This window comes from Tauraco erythrolophus, chromosome 9, assembly GCF_009769465.1.
Source record: "Tauraco erythrolophus isolate bTauEry1 chromosome 9, bTauEry1.pri, whole genome shotgun sequence".
Classification (NCBI taxonomy): domain Eukaryota; kingdom Metazoa; phylum Chordata; class Aves; order Musophagiformes; family Musophagidae; genus Tauraco; species Tauraco erythrolophus.
The window spans coordinates 531,243-549,355 of record NC_141473.1 but is presented as its reverse complement, the minus strand read 5'-3'; positions in this window follow the sequence as shown (position 1 = coordinate 549,355).

Genomic DNA, 18,113 nt, shown 5'->3' with positions numbered 1-18,113 from the left:
TGCTTGCTCCTTTTCTGCTGGAAGACCGAATTTACCTAACAAACATTTTTCTTTTCTTAAGTTCCAGCAACGCGGTCTTAATGGCTCTCACTCTCCCTGCTCAGTGCCAGCCCTTCTGAGGACAGGCTGGATCCCCTCTGCACCCTGTCCCCTGTTCGGCTGCCTTTCCCTGCCTGGCCAAGCTCATGCCCCAAGAGGTGCCACGGAATGGCTGCGCTGCGCTGGAGGCTGGGCACAGCACGGGACCCTGCGGATGGACGGAAACGAGGCTGGAGAGCTCATCCGCCGAACACGAGGTGCTGAAGAAGAGGTCAGTGATGCACAAAGCTCAGCCCAGCCATCGTGCCACCCTCGGTCAGCAGTGACATACAGGCGTGACCGTCCCATGGACTGGACGAGCACGGCTCCATGGCGTGTCCCTCGTCCTCATCTCCATCGAGTCAGAGCCCAAACTGCCAAGTCTCAGCAGGTGAGATTCACCCCGGAGGTCTGATCCGGCCAGCCGGGACGGGCACGTTGGGCTCCGTGGGCCCGGCCCTGCCGCCTGGGGAACGTAGCACAGCTGAAGCAGGACCCGGGTTGTGGTCTAAAAGGATGTGAAGCTGTCTGGCACGGTGTCCGGAGCAGAGGCAGCCAGTGGCTGCTGCCTGCCCATCAGTGATGCCTGGTTCCCGTCGCTATGTGTGAGACAGGAGTGGTGTGCATCCCCCCCAGCATCCCCTGCACCCCCAGCATCTCGGGCCGTAGCAGTTGGTGCTGCCGCTGCTTCCTCTGCCTGACGTGCAGCTTGTGGTGCAGCAACACTTTGGACGGAGTGCTGCCATCTGCACATCCTTCCTATCGGGGAAAAAAACAAAATGTGCTGATGAACTGGAAAGCACTGGATCAGGTCTGACTGTTTCCCAGCAAGAGGCTGTGTGTGTCTGGGTGACTCGTGGGACCCAGGTGTTCTCTGCTCAGCTCCCACCTCATGAACATCAAACACCGTCTCCCCTGAGCACGGGGACAGCTCAGCCCTACTGTGAAATACTGACAATGACCATTGATGGACAAATGTTTCCTGGATTTCAGTGATGCCTTTCTGAAGCACAGACAAATGTTTTAGGCTCGTAGTTCCTATTCTCATCAGTGGCCAACAGCACCTGTCTGTGTCCTGACTGTGGACAAGGGGTCCTGGCATTTTAGCTCTCATGAGGGTATGGAGACATGTTGGGGGGAAGAAAACAAACAAAAACCACCCCAACAGCCTGGAGAAGAGAAGGCTCCGGGGTGATCTTATTGCAGCCTTCCAGTACCTAAAGGGGCTACAAGAAAGCTGGAGAGGGGCTTTGGACAAGGGCGTGTAGTGACAGGACAAGGGGCAATGGCTTTAAACTGAAAGAGGGGAGATTTAAACTAGATAGAAGGAAGAAATTTTTCACTCTGAGGGTGGTGAGGCAGTGGACCAGGTTGCCCAGAGAAGCTGTGGCTGCCCCATCCCTGGAAGTGTTCAAGGCCAGGTTGGATGGGGCTTTGAGCAACCTGGTGTGGTGGAGGGTGTCCCTGCCTGTGGCAGAGGGGTAGGAACTAAATAATCTTGAAGGTCCCTTCCAACCCTAACCATTCTAGGATTCTATGAAAAAAAAAAAAACAAAATTATGAGCAGCTGTTGGTAAATTACTGCTAGTCTTTTACCTACCAGATTCTGTAAAGGGAATCAGGAAACAACACCCGGCTGTACTTTCACAGCAGCGTGAGGAACTCTGCCTCTGTACCACGTTTTCTGCTGGTATTTGTCTTCCGAAGCCACCTGAAATCATGTAACTGGGACAAAGGAACGAGGCGAATTGTTACAGGATTTTCATCACTAGCAAGCAGATCTGCAGAGAGAGAACTCATCTTACTAAATTCACCGCACCATTTGTCAGGGGAAGGAAGGCTCAGCCCCTGGGATGAAAGCCGAGCTCAAAATGCGCTCCCTCTGCCTTTTGGCATAGTAAAATGCTAAATGTATATAAACAGGCCTTCATCATGAAATACATTACAAACTCCTGCAGTCCCATCAGCCACTCCATCGCTGTCATGATTTCCCAGAGCTGATTTGGGTCAGTAAGGGGTTTCTGGTGCAGGAAAACATCCTGTTTTTCCTTTCGGAATGACCATCAGAGGGTTTCCAGCCTGCCCGGGAGCTGGATGGGGTGTGAAAATGTGGAATTGTGCTGCTTCAGCTCTCCCGTGGTGCTAGAGTCAGGAGGAGGCTGATCAGCACCAGGTTTAATTTGGTGTGTCTTGAAAGCTTAAATTAAAGCACTTCAGGTGCCTGGCTGCCGAAACGGCCCTGCCAGGCCTGCAGATAACCCGCCTGCCTCCACTCTTCCAGTGGGAGGGGGTGTAAAGCTGGCATTGAAGCACTGTAGTTCCCACGGGGAGTCTTCAGTGGTCCCTTGAATTTCAGTTTTTCCTCCTCCACAAGCACTGGGCATGGTTCCCTGCGGGGCTCGGGCTGCATTGCACCCTGGAATGGCTGGTGAAACACGGTTCTGCTCCAAAAGCTCGTCAGAAGCACACTGCTAGAGGTTGATGGTCTGAAACGTTCTCTGTGCTCAAAAGACATACTATCTTGAGAGTCGTGGTTCCCCCACGGTGATTATAAACCACCTCAAATCCACACACCACTGCGCTCCCAGCAGTGAACGTGAATGCTGAGTATTTTGGCTGAAGAGCTGTTCCAGTTGCAATGGAAAGTGCCTGAGGACTGCTGGGTCCCGGGTCAGGGTGAAGCCCTGCGCCAAGGAGGGGGCACAGGGGGGCATGGCTGGGACCACCCTCGCCGCTGTCCCTGGCACCAAGGATGGCTGCGGAGGGTGGTTAATCCCTACGGTTCTTTTTCTCGCTGAACAAGTACTAACCCCCCTGCGCAGGGCATCCCCAGGACATGCAGGCAGAAGGGTGGGCGTCCCCGCGGGACCCCCTGCAGACATGGGTGCTGCTGATGCTCCTTCCCTGTCCTCGCTGCGCCGCAGAAGTCGGGCTCTCCCCTGCTCCAGCAGAACAAAGTTATCCAAAGAATTTTTCTTTAACCTTGTTTTGTTCAGCGTTTTTCCCCCGTCCCACCAGCACTGTCATCCTCACCAGTCCTCACTGCTACAGCCCACCACCGTGGCATCTGGGCCTGGGTCTGTCAGACCATCCTGGGAGCAATCCTCGTCAGCTGCTGCCCACCCCCGGGTGATCCGCAGCCCCCGTGGCCGCCCCGTGCTGGGGACGCAATGGGGATGGCGAAGGCTTCCCCTGTGCCAGCCCTGGCTTCTCCCCGCACGAGGATGTTCTCCCCGGGACATCGGTCACCCCCTGGGGCCTGGTTCTGTTGCTGCTTCAGCGTGAAGCAATGAATCAAGCCCCGGCAGACAAAGCCGGTATTAATTTTGCTGCAGTCTGGTGCATTAATACGCTAATTATTAACTATTGTAAATCCTCTTTATGAGATTCTGAGCAATAACATCTCCTGTTCTAAAAATACACCGGGAAGGTAAGGAGGCACAAAACCAGAAGTGCCAAAAAAGCTATTTTAATTTCCTAATATATGTCGTGCTATTAATTTACAAGAAAACTGCTTGCTGTGGGTGTTAAACAATTAAAATGCCGCTGTGGGGTGAAAATTTCAAATTAGGTAACATTTTGCCCCGAACGGCTGCTCAGTATCTGGAGCACAACCTGTGCCGGCTGTTTTGGGGGTTGTGTTTCACTTGTCGAATTTAACCCTATGTGCAAAGGGAGCGTTTTCAGCCCTGGCTACGTCGCAGCCGTGTCATTACGACACAGATACTCGGATTTGCAGCTGCGGCTGAACCGCGGGTACGGGTGTGCGCAGGGAGCGGGCGCGGGGAGCCGCGGGGTGGCAAGGGGTTGCCCGGCCATGGGGGGGCCGTGATGCTGCGCCGTGCGGTGCCGCGCAGCACCGTGTGCCTGCAGCTCTGCCGCTGTGCTGGGGGGAGCCGCCTCTGAGGTGCGGGGGCTGCGTGTAAAATCTGAAATTATGCCAGCAAGCCGCGGGAAATCGGGCAGCGATGGGAATTTAGAGGGTTTTTTAAAAAAAAAAAAAAACTAAAAGAAATTTCTCAGGGGGTGTAGGACAGGGTTAGTTAGAGCCGTTGCCCACAATCCCTCTTTTTCTCCCCAATAACCCAAACTGACTCCAAACAACCCCCCCCCAGGTGTTGTTAAAGTGGGGGGGGGATCAGCCCCCACCTCCCAGCTCAGCGTTTCTAAAACAAGTCACTGATTGAAACACCGAACGGGAAAATGGCTCCGCAGGGCTGGGCTGGAGCCCGGGGCTCGCAGACCCCCTCGGGGCTGGGGCTGGGGCCCCGGGCTGGGCCGGGGGGCGGAGGGGCTGCCCCGGGACCGGTGCTCCCCACCTGCCCGGCCGGGCACAGCGGGCGGCAGCGCAGCGGGGCAGCTGGCGCCGCATCTTCAATAGCTCCGACTTGGGCAGAACGTTCTTCCTTGGGAAAGCGTCGGTTGCTCGGAGCAGAGGTTTTGCGGCAAGGAGAGGGCAGCCTGGCAGTGCCCGGCTCGGAGCTTTTGCAGAAGAACTCGGGAGCTGTAAAAACGTTTCGTTGTGGTCTTTCCTAAGCTGAAAAGCTCAGCTGATGCGTTTCACAATCATTTCTGGTTGGGGAATTCCTTATGACAAACCAAACCGCTGAAATCCAAGAGTGAGCTGTACCCCAGCGTGGCAGGGTGGTGGGAACCAGCCCCAGACTGAAACCTCTGCCCCGGGAGGGCACGGGGGGCTCTGGGGGGCTTTGGGGGGCTGAGGGACCCACCACCCCTGCAGCAGTGCTGGGGAGCAGCCGTGGTGGCGGAGGCTCCACCATGCTCTTCTTCCACTGCAGCTTTGCCGTGCGCCCGAGCTGTCGGCTGCAGGCATGTGGTGGGGAGGTGACATGGCCTGTGGCCACGCAGGTGCCCGCTGCCATGCCGGGCACCCCAGGGCTGCTGCTGCCCATCTGCACAAGGTGCCCGGTGCTGCTTTGGTTTACAGGTCCTTTGGAGACCCCTGTTCCAAACCAAAGCCCTCCAGCTGATCCTTTGGCAGTTTCTAACCCGTGGCTTCCCTACAGCACACGGGTCTATTCAAGGCCGTCCGTGGTCGGTGAGTAACATGCCAGAAAGACTGAAATAAACTGAGACGATGCATTTTTTTAAAAATAGCAACTGTCCCTCCCTGCAGCGGCCCTTGGTATGCGAAGCCAACAAACTTTTGTATCAGAAGGGAAAAGTCGGGTACAGAGGCCGTGGGCAAGGAGCCCCTCCGCAGCGAGAGGCACGACGCGTGCGCCAGAGCTGCCGCCCGCGCTGCGTGGGTGCCAACACGCAACGTGCAATGCTGCGTTTTCATAGTCCAGGATAAATGCTGAAGAGCTTTTAAAAGCACCGAAGAACGTGTACACAAAGGGAAGTCATGCTGTTTAGATAAGCACACCTTGACCTTCAGGGCTGCTGGCAAACCAGCCTGTTCTCAGCTCGCCAGCTCTGCGGGCAGCACCAAGCCCTGCGTGCTGGCAGCCCAGAAACGCCTGCCCTCTGCCATGGGTACGGTGTGGGGCTCGTGCTGGGTGGTCTCTGTCCTTCCAAAACACATGTTAAATATGGGAGCAGAGTGTGCTCTACCCACACACCAGCTGCTTTTGCACAGGGACATGTATGAGAAGGACGGGGCTGGTCCCCATGGCACATGGTGGTGGGACAGGGCTGCTCCCCATGGCACGTGGTGATGAGACAGGGCTGCTCCCCATGGCACATGGTGATGAGACAGGGCTGATCCCCACGGCACATGGTGGTGGGATGGGGCTGATCCCCACGGCACGTGGTGGTGGGATGGAGCTGCTCCTCATGGCACATAGTGGTGGGATGAGGCTGCTCCCCATGGCACATGATGGGATGGGGCTGCTCCCCACGGCACGGACAGGGCTTCCTCTGGGGCTGCCGAGCGGCTCTGCTGGCTGGGCAGATCCATCACTTCCAGCAAAGAGATGGGAAAAGAGAAGAGCACGAGGTATTCTGGGCTTTTAATATTTTAAGGCTTGTTTTCAAAATCTTAAAATAGCCTTTTTCCTTGTAATAAAACACAAGTGCTTGACAGTGCCCAAAGTAACGTTTCCTATTCCATGTCCTAGAACTACATAAGCAACTGAGTCACGGAGGGATGAGGCCTGGCGTGCACGACATGACAGGCTCTGGATGTTGGTGCTCACCTGCACCCTTGGGCACATTTGCACACCTCTGACAAGGGTTTGTAGCAAACAGAGGTTTAGCCAAATTACTGTTAACTGCCTTTCAGGTTCTGCATCCCAGATGGCACTGTGAACACCTTTCTGAAAACTCGCTTCGTGGGCAGCATGCCCTGGGTAGCGCCTGCTCTGCCTCACTGCACGTGCAGCGTTTCGGAGTGGTTGCTGCAGCATTTCAGGTGGACACTACAGCGTTTTGGAGCAGACACTGAGGCATTCCAGGGTGGACACTGCAGCGTTTTGGAGCAGTCGCTGTGACGTTTCGGAGCGGTCACTGCCCATGCAGCAGCCCCAGGAGCATTTTGTTCTGCAGCATTCCAGCTGCTGCACAGAGGCAGGACCTGCCGGACAGGCAAAGGCTTTTCAAAAAGCCCCTTGGCTTGGCTTTCATTTGCTGATTTGTCTTAGAGGAGCCATAAAGAACACCTGCAACCCTCAATAATTATTTCTAATTATTTCTTTTCAAGAGTTAGCACTATCATACGTGCACGGCCATTTTCTTATTCTCAAGCATTTGAGAGAAAAAGCCCATTATTTTGTGGTTGAAATGAATCACGGGTGTTATTCAGAGAGTCACCGATGTTGCTAGCAGAATCATTGCATTAGCAAGCATGGCCAGGACAGGACGATTGCTGCTTAAATTCCTAGTAACTAAGTAAATCCAACATTTGCCCCTTAAAGTGGATGTTGGTGAGCCCGACAGCAGCGCACTGGTTTAGAAGGCCAATACAAACACGATTTATTTGTACCATAGTCTTTGATGAAGAGTTACAATGGCATTCTCTTCAGAAAACGGCTTTTCCTAAGTGAGGACACAGTTATTTTTGACCTTTAAAGTACAAGTTCCAGACTGTGGCTCATCCACTGCTCTTAAAAACATCATATTCATCTCCCAGAGCACAAGCAGAGGGTGGAAGGCAGAAACAAGGGGCTGGAAGATCCCCCAGTGCCCTCGGCCTGAGCCAAAGGGAATCTCACCAGCGGACTTTGACTTTTTTATCTGGGAACTTTCCAAGTCATCTGCAAGCCTGCGCGACTCCGGACTCCTGCTCTTCTGCAGATCAGCTCCTGCAGGCTGCAGACCCTTGCCCGCTTGTGGCAGGGGCAGCGATGCGGGCATGAAGGCAGGACTCATGCACCTGCCCGTTGCAGGTTTTGCCACCTGACATTTCTCATTTTTCCAGTAAGAAAAGGAAAGGAAAGGCAAAGGAAACGCAAGGGAAAGGCGGGGCTGGGCAGAGGCTCGCCATGCCAGAGGGACACTCGGGCGGCCGGTGCCGGGCTCTGCCGTGGCACGGGCCAGCAGCACCCACCGCAAAGGCTGGAGCCCCCCGTGATGGGTCCGGGGCTGTTTGGCAGGAGGGGCCGGTGGAGGAGCCTGACTGCTTCTGACTGTCGTTTTGAAAGGAAAAAAAATAACGAAGATGCTCAGGAGAGGTTTTAACAAAACCTTAGGTTTTAACGAAAGGTTTTAACGAAACCTTTCCTGAAGAAACAAAGAGCACCAGTGGAGGTATAACAGCGAGGGGGCAGTTTTCCGTGAGACACATCTCTCACAAGTGGGAATTCAAAACCCACGCAGTTACAGGTTTCACCCTAAGAGATTTTACTACCAAGGAGACAGAAAATGCGTGGACAGGGTGGCCTCACGTAGCCTCTCGGCACGCTGCTGTGGATGCCGTGCAGTCCCCGTGGGCTGGGCCCGAGGTAAGGCCAGGAAGGAAAAGCTTTTATTTTTTTCTCAAATGGACCTCCTTGGCTGTGGTGTCGGCTGGCTGAAACCTGCTGTTAAGGGTGTGGGCTGGAAAAAGGTGGGGACACCAGGAAGGTTTGTCCTCGTGGGTTTGTTACAGACAGATGGCCATTTCTGAGCCACAGGACAGCTGCAAAACTTGGGTAGGAAATTTTATTTTTTGTTAAATGGCTGCTCATGTTGTTCTGCTAATGTCAATGCTTTTCAGCGTGCTGCACTAAAGACCGTCAGGATGTAAAAATACTCTTTTATCGGGGCCAATTCCGGGCAGGACCAGGTGCCCATGAGTTGCACGGCGGCGCAGTGGGCAGGGCGAACGTGGTGACTGCTGCCAGCGAGAGGCACCGGGGCCAGGCACTGCCACGTCTCCTGGCCGATGGCGCAGGGCCACGTTGGCACCCGCCCCATGCCCGCACCCACGGGGAGCAGCCCCCAGCCCCGGGTAGGCTGCAGCCCAGCGCGGCTGACGGAGCTCCCTCTCTACCTAAGGCTTGAAAACTGGTGGAGAGAAGGAGCAGCCCATTCCCGGCGGTGAGCTGCTGCCTCCCCGCACGTCCTGGGTTCCCGTCCCACCCAGGGAGCAGAGGGGATGAGCCACCACGGCTACGCAGATGCTGCCCTCGGAAGAGGGACCTGTTGCCGTGACCTGCCTTGGAATTGTACGTATCAGCATAAAGGGCAGCGTGGAGGCTGCTGCAGGGTCACTCCTGTCCGCTGGCTGAGCAAAAGCTGCTAAAAATACAAAGGGAATTTGCAAAGTGAGAAAATGGTTTATACAATGAAGCACATCGCTCTGAAGCAAGAGAAAACATCAGCTTTGGAGCTGAAAACATTTTGTTCCTGGAGTCTAAACACTGTCAATGTATGGTACTCGGAGGGAGGTGAGATCGAGCTGCTGGGATGTACAGAAAATGATAAAAAAAAATCACTTTTCTTTCTTTTGCTTTGTGTCCTTACAGAACTGCTGTACTCCAGGCTCATAAAGCTGCATTGTCCTTTCAGTACCTCTCCCCCAGCACTTAGCCCTGCTCTCTGCATCTTTCAGGGGAAGCAGGAATACAGTTCTAAAATATGTCTTCCCTACCCCTTTTGTTGGAATTTGGCCTGTGCTTTGGCCACCTCTGCTCTGAGCACTTGCAGGCTCCTGCCTGCTGGATGTCTGTGCTCGGATCCAGATCCGTGGCTGTCCCCGTGCCCCCGCCCCGCGCTGAGCTCCCCATCTGCCGCGTTCCGGGGGTCCCACAGGGCAGCGGTGGGTTCACGGCACGCAGGCACCTGCTGGCGAGGAGCAGCTACGGGCAAAAGAGCTGAGAGCATCCGGAGGCAGCGCAGCGGGAGGGGAGGGGGGAGGCGAGGAGGGTGACTTCATCCCTTGCCGTGGGCAGGGTCAGCAGGGGGTCCGCACTGCCATCTCATAGTGGGTCCATGGGGTCAGGGTCCCGCTGCCCCGGAGGATGCCCGTAAGCCACAACCCCGGGAGCTTGTAGCGGCAAGAGTGAAACCCCCTCCCCGCTGGAGAGCGGCTGGGGGGGGCCCAGCCAAGCCCCTGCTCCCAGTGGGTCCCCCTGCTCACTGCCCCCTGCCCTCCCTCCCCTGCCCGTCCCCATCCGTGTATCCGCACCTCTCCGCTGGCACTGGCATGTTCTGCTGGCGCTGCTCTCAGCTCCAGCCCCACAGGCCAGAGGAAAACCAGTGCTGCTGGCTGGTCACCTTGGTTCTCCCCAGTGCTGGTCAGGGCTGGCTGCTCATGGAGGGGCTGGTTTGTGAACTATCCATCGGTTCATTCCCTTTGGCAAAGCAGTGCCTACATCCCTTAGGAAAGCAAAGCTCCCAACTACCTTTTTCCTGTCTATTTGTATTTTTTTGTTTCTGAATTGCTGGTAACACGTTCCGCAGCAGCTGAGGATGACCGGCGGACAAGCGATGGTTCGGTGCAGTTCCCTGCAGTCTGTTCCTCCTGGCCCCCGGAGCGCACGCGATGAAGCAAGATGCTTCTGAAGCCAGAGCTGCAAAATGCTGCTTCTGTCTGCCAGCAGACTGAATTCCATGACGCCGCAGGCAGCCGACATCCCTCTGCTTAAATAACGAACAGGTATCAGCGCTGGGTGGAAGGGACGAGGAGCACGTGGATCGGAGGGGGGGACCACGGCACTGTGCCGCTGTCACAGCCGGCCCAAACCGCCCCAGTGCGGGAGGGCTCCGTGCAGGGCATGTGGATGCTCCATCGCTCAGAGCAAGGGTCAGCAGGGCTGCCGGTGAATCAGGCAGCAGCCATCGTCTGTTAATCATTCAGCAGATTTTAATAGCTGTAATTACCCCTGGCACACTTGGCTGGACGGGAGTTAATGAAGCTTCCGGAGAGAGCGAGCACAGACTTTTCCATGAGCAGACGCCTGCCCGTGGGTGCGACACAGGGCTCCGCCTGGGAAGGAGAGGGGTCCGGGTCACCTTCCGCAGGGAACAGGGACGGGATGAGCTCACGCACGCGGGGAGAGAGGCGGTGAGATGTGGCCAGAGAGATGCTCGAGGGCCTGGCACCAGGAGCAGCTGGGGCTGGTGGCGATGGCTCCGGTGCTCACCCAGGGGCTCATTCCAGGCTGGATGAGCCCCTGCCTGGGATTTGCCTCGGCTTTGCCTGAAGCCGTTGTGCTCAGCGCTGTAAGATGGTCGCCAACACGTGAGAAACGCAGGGACCGACAGCGATGCACATACTGCATTTACCAGCTCGACGCTTCCTCATCAAAAACTCAGCAAGGCTCTGGGGGCACATCTGGTCTGGGCCGAGAGGAAAAACTGGATTTTACACGAGTGTCTCCATCACCCTTGTTTTGTTTGCTCTGGTCTGTGAAGTAGGAGCAGGAGTCAGCCCCTCGGGAGACCCCCCTTTTCCCTGCTCCACGCGTGGGTCTGGCAGCCACAGGGTAGAGCAGATAATTAAAAAGGAGCTTCTGCAGGAGAATGAGAGACTGAAAACCTGCTAATTATGTATCTCCACCCCAACGTGTCCCCCCCCCACAGTCTGGAGCCAAATTATGCTGTGCCAGCTCAGGACAGCTGCTCTGTGCTGTACAGACCCCCTCCCTGCCCGCACACCCACAGCTGTGCTTATAATAGGTGTGTCCCATTCTGGGAAACCCAGAGAAGCGAAAATAAACTTCAAAGCCTTTGGGAGCAGGAATGGCAAGGTTTGCATCCGCAGCGGTTCCTGCTGGAAGGATGCTTCTGGGAAGGAGGCTCAGCTACCGCACGGGTGCATTTGTCCACGAGCAGCACGGCATGTCATCCCTCGCTTCCTGATCACCGTGCTTTGGATTTCAAAGCACACGCGTTGTGTTACGTTCCTCTGGCACGCAGGACTACAGCGCTTCAGCGAAATTCCGTGTAGTATTTCAAATGAAAACAGCAGCAGGGTTTGACAGTCGGCCTCCTGCCCATGCCAAAGGGAAGCTCGCCGAGCACACCGGCAGCACGACACCGGCACCAGCAGCTCCCCACAGTCGGCGAGACCCCCCTGCGCCGCCGGCTGGGGGTCACTGGCCTCCCGCTGCCCACCGGCCGGGGCACGGCATTTGCCCATATGAGCCCCCCGCCCCACTGTCGCCTGCCCTCCCCTCCCGCAGGCACCTGCCTGTTTATCATGTGCAAATTAAAATACCATTTCCAGCCACGGCAGCGGTCCCCCAGCGCCAGCGTACCGCAGATGTCTCTGAAATGCCGCCTCTGCGAGCTGCTGTGCCGTGATGTTGGAGACACAGCCTGGCACAAGCTCTGGGGCTAATTTAACGACCCGAACCACAGCAATGACCTGGTGCCCAGTGACGGGGAGCGGGTTCCCGAGTTGCAGTGTCTGAACTGGGCCAGCTTTTTCTTCCTTAGGTGTGGCTCTTGGCTCCCAGAGCACATCCCGACTCATGCCCGTGGGGTTCCTGTAATACCATTCATGATGCAAAAATGTAAATGGTCAGTAACATGAGCAGCCCGTGCCATGCTGATTGGGGAACGGCCCTCCAAGAAGGCCTGCTTGCACAAAAACGTAATTTATTAAAATAACACTGCCTGTTGGAGACCTATATAGCACAGAAAAATTCAGGTGCTGGCTGGCAACGGCGCATCCGCTGCCTGCCCGCAGGCGGAAACAGCAGCGGGTTACTCTGTGCTCCTGCCAAACCGTCGGAGCAGCTGGGGGTACGGAGCATCAGCTCCTGGGGAGGGACACGGGGAGCTGGTTCCGATGGCTCAGCAGATTTGGAGGAGAAGCAGCAGAGATCAGGCTTGCTCGCCTGCCAATTCGTCCGTGTTTCAGGAGCTGGAGCATTTCCGATGACGGAAAACCCCTCCCCGTAAAGCCGCACGGATCACCTTTGTCCAGTCCCTGCTCGCTTCTTCCGAACAACCCCCCGTGGTGCTTCCGAGCAGCCCACCGCCACGTGCTGCGGGGCCAGCGTCTGCTCACCGAGCAAACCCAGGGAAACCCACTCTGTGAGCGTGAGTGCCAGCGAGGGCGGCGCGCGGCGACGGCTGCCTCGCAAACAGCTCCATCTCGCACGAGGCAAAGTTATCTCCTGTTAAATATTGGGCTTGAGACTCAAAGCACCTGGAGTAAATTGTTTTCCCAAAACCCTCCCCTATAATTTAGATTGCACACTTGTTTAATTACCTCTGTTTCTCCCACATAAAGTGGGAAGGAGGCAATTTCCCTGGCAGCCCTGGCTCCGGCAGCCCCAAGGGTTTGCAGGAGTTTTGGCTGGGAGCTTTTGCTGTAACACGGTGCCAAACCTCGACTTTTGCTTCCCACTAATATGGCTCATACTCAGCAAAAAATAGCTGCAACTTGACCCTTCAGCATCCCTCAATTTCTTCTCTCTGCTGTAGCATTCAGCCCTGAGCCAACCCGCTCCCAGGCAGCCGCTGGCTCTCGGCTCCCTCCCATTCACCAAAACGTGGATTTCCCGTGGCTGACATGGCAATGGCTTGCACGCTAGAAAACCATTTTGGGATGGAGCTACATGCTTTTAAGCCATGTTTTATACCATCATTGTTGACTCTCCATAATTTGGAAAATAATTTATTGTGCTCTTGCATTGACTTTTTTTAAATCTCCTTTCACAACCAATCAACTTGGAAACATCTGTCCAAGAAAAATCACCTCCCGTCTCCAGCAGATGGGATCTCACTCATTCTTCATCATGTTATTTCTCACTTACGTGATTACAAAATGCAGATGTTTGTCAGTAGCACATGGTGAAGAAAATATGAATCTGAATGTCTCAGATTCTTTCTATGAAACGCGATCCTGTTCAAAACCGGTTCCTGGATGAGGCGCAGAATGGTGGCAGAAATGCAGATTTCTCACAAGTGTGCAGAGCGCGCCCATTTCTGGGCTGCCACACCATGCTGCCAGTTTAGCACACCGTGTACTGAAATTGCTGCAAATACAGCTGGAAAAAATAGACTCGCCAGAGCCTGTGAATAACCTCCTGGATCAGGAGTAAAGAGCTACTTCCCCAGCTGTGATGTGAGAGAGATATATATCTCTAGTTTTATATACACAGCGCTGTAAGAGCCCATCGTGATTTATCGACACGGACTAATAAAACCTGTCTCTTTGGCCACCAGAGCAAGCAGGGCAGTGGGGGAGGCTGTAAAAGTAACTCCCATGAAATGAGACCCCATAAAGTATGTTCTCAGCACGACCACGGAGCCATTTCCCGGGGAAGCGTGCGTGAGCGTGGCGGTTACGGAGAGCCCGCGCGGGGCGTGACGGGCTGCGGGAGGGACGAAGGGTGACGGGCAGGGGCGGGTGGGCAGCTGGGCAAGGGGAGGGGAGACACGCGGTGGGAGGGGGTGGTGGGAGAAGGACAGTCCCTTCTTCAGGGATCAGCTCCCCGTTGAGATCCAGCTTTTACGGATTTACTGAAGATGCGGATCCCGCACAGCGGAAGGAGGACGGGAGAGCCGAGCGGCGGCTGGATCAGCGACGGGGCCCGGAGCTCAGGGCTCGTGGTGCGGGGTCAGCGCCCCGCCGTGACTGTGTTTCACTGACTCACAGCGGAGTCATTTTTGTCTTTAAAATTTCCAGTAACATTGCAACACGTTGCACGGTGTGCTGCTATTGCAGGTCGTATCCTCTGCTGTTTGGTACTAAACCCTCCCCATCGTAATTTTCCACTGCTAGGAGCAAAGCTGTTTAGGAAAGGCTTCGATGCAGACAGGGAAAAGATGAGGACCATGAAGAAGTTACGTTTCAATGTAGAAAGTATTGTTTAAAACACACACAGGCGTGATGTCATAATGATGCCTACTAAGCGATGTTCACAGGTAAGCCGGTATCGGAGCGGGACATTTTCAGGACATAAATACAACTTTGGAAAAGGCTTCTGCCTTGAGGTGCAATGCCAAATGGTGAAAATTGAAAATTGTTTTCTTCATAATAATGGTTTTATAAAATCTGCATGAAAGTGGGATTGGTACTGTGATTTCAGCAGAAAAAAAGATCACATGAATAAGCAGTTATTGTATTCCGCACAAACCAGCCCCAAATAACTCGGAGATTGGTAATAAGAACTTTTCCTACAGACACTCTGTTTCCGACATTTTTGGGAGCAGGAATGTGTCCCCAGTTGCACACTCTCCTTTTCTTTTTCGGCTGCAATATTTAGTTTTCGCCCAAACTGAAATCCTCAGTGAAAAGCAAATCCCTTTCCCTCCAGCCTCGCTGCAGACGTGCTGCTGGATTCCTTTTTGCTAAAGCTACAGCAGCGATAGTGCGTGTGACATGACAAAAACTCAACATTCAATCTAACCTTGTAGTTGGGTGTTATTAATAGTAAATGCATACCAGGTAGTCTCATGATGACCTTGAAAACAAGTAAGAAATCCTGTCTGCCAGGTCACAGTTCCCTAGGCATTTTTTAAAAGGAAATCCGTATTTTTACTAATTTTTCAAGAAATATTTTTTGTTATTCTGTACATAACAGAATTTTATCCAGTGTCATAAAAAGACTTACACAAAAAACCCTGCTGATCTTGGTGCTTTATGTGTTAAGTACTGTATTTACTACGGGTGAATGAAGAAGAAATAAAATTCAACGTCAACCTCATTTCAATTTGCAAGTTATGAAAATGTTTCTGGAAGGTGGCTAATAAATGTGATGGATGCGCCCAGCTATAATTGATCATTTATTTTAAAAAAATCCTGGCAAACATTTAATTCTACTATTCATTAAGATGTTGCCCTTGCGAGGCATAATCCATAAAATGATCTATCTAATAACTATGATGTCAGTGAACTAAGACAGAGGGTGAAGGTAAACCAGGATTCCTAAGAGGCGAATTACCAATGCTAATTCTCTCGAGGGTTAATGCACGTGGTCCCTGTGCCCGTTCAGCCCTGTGTAATATATGACCACCAGCCTTTCTCCCCTTTGTTTGGAGTACATTATTCTGAAATACTTCTGTACAATTTAAGGTTTCTGGCGTTGGGAAGAACAAAAACAAGTGCTGGACACATTTTTCCTGCGAGGCTGCTCGGCTCCGTCATGAGGAGCAGCAGGTCCCGCCGCAGCTCTCGGCTTGGCCCCGAGCCCCCACTTTAGCCCTGTGTGACCTGAGCCCCCCAAAATCACTGGGCTGTCTGTCTCGCCACGTCCCCCCTTCCTCCTGGGAAGGTGCATTTGGCTTCGTGAAGGTCCTTCTCGGACGGTGCTTGAGGGACTCTGCCTGAGCTGCAGCTGGGGAGATCCACCACCGAACCGCTCTGTAGGGCTTCAAGGTAGCCATGGGGTCATCGGTCTGCCAAGTCGAGGTGCCCTGCACACAGGAAAGGGGCTGCACGGGCAGTGTGGGCAGTATAGGCGGTATGGATGCACAGCATGGGCAGAATGGGTGGCGTGGGTGGTATGGATGGTATGGGCAGCATGGGCCGTGTGGGTGGTATGGATGATATGGGTGACATGGGCAGTATGGGCGGTACGGGCAGTGTGGGCATTGCTCAGGATGAAGCTATAGTCAGTGCACAGCATTGGGGTTGCACCACTGATGCTGGGGCAGTTTCTCAGCTTGGGCTGTTCCCATCTTCCCATCCCATTTCTTCAGCCCGTACAAGGGGGGAGCAGAGCAGCCAGGAGCAGCTTTGTGCACGGGACACTTGCTCAGTGAAGGAGGAAGGCCAGGCTGTGCTGAGCCTCCCCATAAGCACCGAGCACACTCCCCATCACCGCCGCCCCCAGCTTCTGAGCACTGCGAGTGAAGCGCATTTTTTGTCACGTTTTTTTCCTTTGTTTGGATTTGGGGCTGCTGGAGGCATCCGGCAGGTTCAGGCTGCGGCGACGGGAACCCGAGCGCGAGGCAGAGCAGAGCCCAGCTCTGAGCTGCGGCCAGAGCAGACGGCTCACAGGGCCGGAAGTATTTTTACTCGTAGGAAGCGCTGAGGGATGGATGTTCATCGATTTCTGATTTCGGATGAAGAACAAACGCAATCATCAGACCTGCCCTGACTGAGAAGATTCCAGTTTTCCCCGCAATGGGATAAGGCAGTGAAACATAGACAAACAGCTCAATTACTGACATTAAAGTGCTGCTGAGGGTCAGTAGCAAGACTTCCTGGGATTTTCAAAGGATGTTGGGTTTGGCCTGGAAGGGAGATGAGGAATACGTGGGCGATGCTGCCTGGGCAGGGCAGTCACTCTCCCGTCACTCGTGCTCTGGCCACCGCGCTGGAGGCTGGCACCCAAACTCGGGCTGCCCGGGACCACGCCGCACCTTGCCCTGTCTCCAGGATGAAGATGACATCATGTCTGAGTGCAGGTTTGTGTTTGATCTTTTGTGTCTCATCCTGTGTGACCTCTCCTCCAGACCAACTGCCTCCCTGGCCGCTGCTGGGGTGACAGCCAGGAATGGGACCCAGTGTTCCCACCACCGGGATCCCAGTGGTGAATTTTGCAGGAATGGCAGGTCCTCGCATCCCTGACCACGATCATGGGTGAACCACCACAAGTGCCACAGCAGAGGCTGCAGGCAGCCACGGCGGCAGAGCAGCAGCCCCTCCTACCCGTCTTGGCCACCAGCTGCTGGCACGTTTAAGGCTGCCCCAGCGTGACCCAGGGTGAGAGTGGAGGCAGAGGGGGAAGCAATGCAGGGCCCTGCAGGCTGGGCATCGGGCAGCGCAGGGCGCACGAGGCCATGCTGCCGCGGGGCAGGGCAGCCAGGGGCTCCAGATTCACTGCATACCCTCAGACCTGGGGGAGCCCCAGGGGTGCATCAGAAGCGGACGTAGACAGGTTCCTAATGCCTGCTGCTGGGCACCTGAATCAAAATCCTCATTAAAACGAGCAAGTGAGACATTGCCGTGTAATTCTAATTAGTTTGAATGGCAGGAAAGATATAAAACCAATTAAGGACTAATGGGATGGTTGCCCTACTTTAGGAGGCGGTGATCTGTTTCTGAGCAGATAGACAATGAAGAGTTTCTCCTTGCTGGGGAGCTGCAGTGCTTTGGGGAGGGGTGTAATGTCTGTGACTCGGTATCGCCCAGGAAAAGCAGCAAAGTCCTGCGTTGAATTTTGGCTTAGAAAACCGACAGAAACTTAAGCACAGACCTAGCGGAGGACTGGCACACCCCAGAGCAGTGTCTGAGTTTTCAGCACCAGGTCTTGGACATGAAACCACAGCCCCCAGTGTCTGTGCCACCTTCACAGGGCACAGAGACCCCCCCACTCCTTCCACCACCTCCCGCAGACCCCCCCGCCAGCAGCTGCCCACCCTCAGCCTGTAACGACACCCTCAGCTTGTCAGGAGCCTTAAAGCCTGATTGCCAAGGGCTGTGCTTAGGGCTGGGGGCAGGATGCTGCCCTTCTAGGAGCTGCAAATTCAGGTAGGAGCATCTTGTCTTTCTCTGCTAAGGCTTGTGAAGGGAGTGATGGTGATCAGAGCACTTGTTTCCCTGGTGAGCAGGGTTTAAGTTCTTCCCCTGCTGAATGAGAACCAAACTGCTGTGTCTCCTGAGCACAGGATGGTCTCCAGACCCACCAGCCCTGCAGCTCCTCTTGTGCTTATCCCTGTGAGGCAATAAATGCTCCAAATGAAAA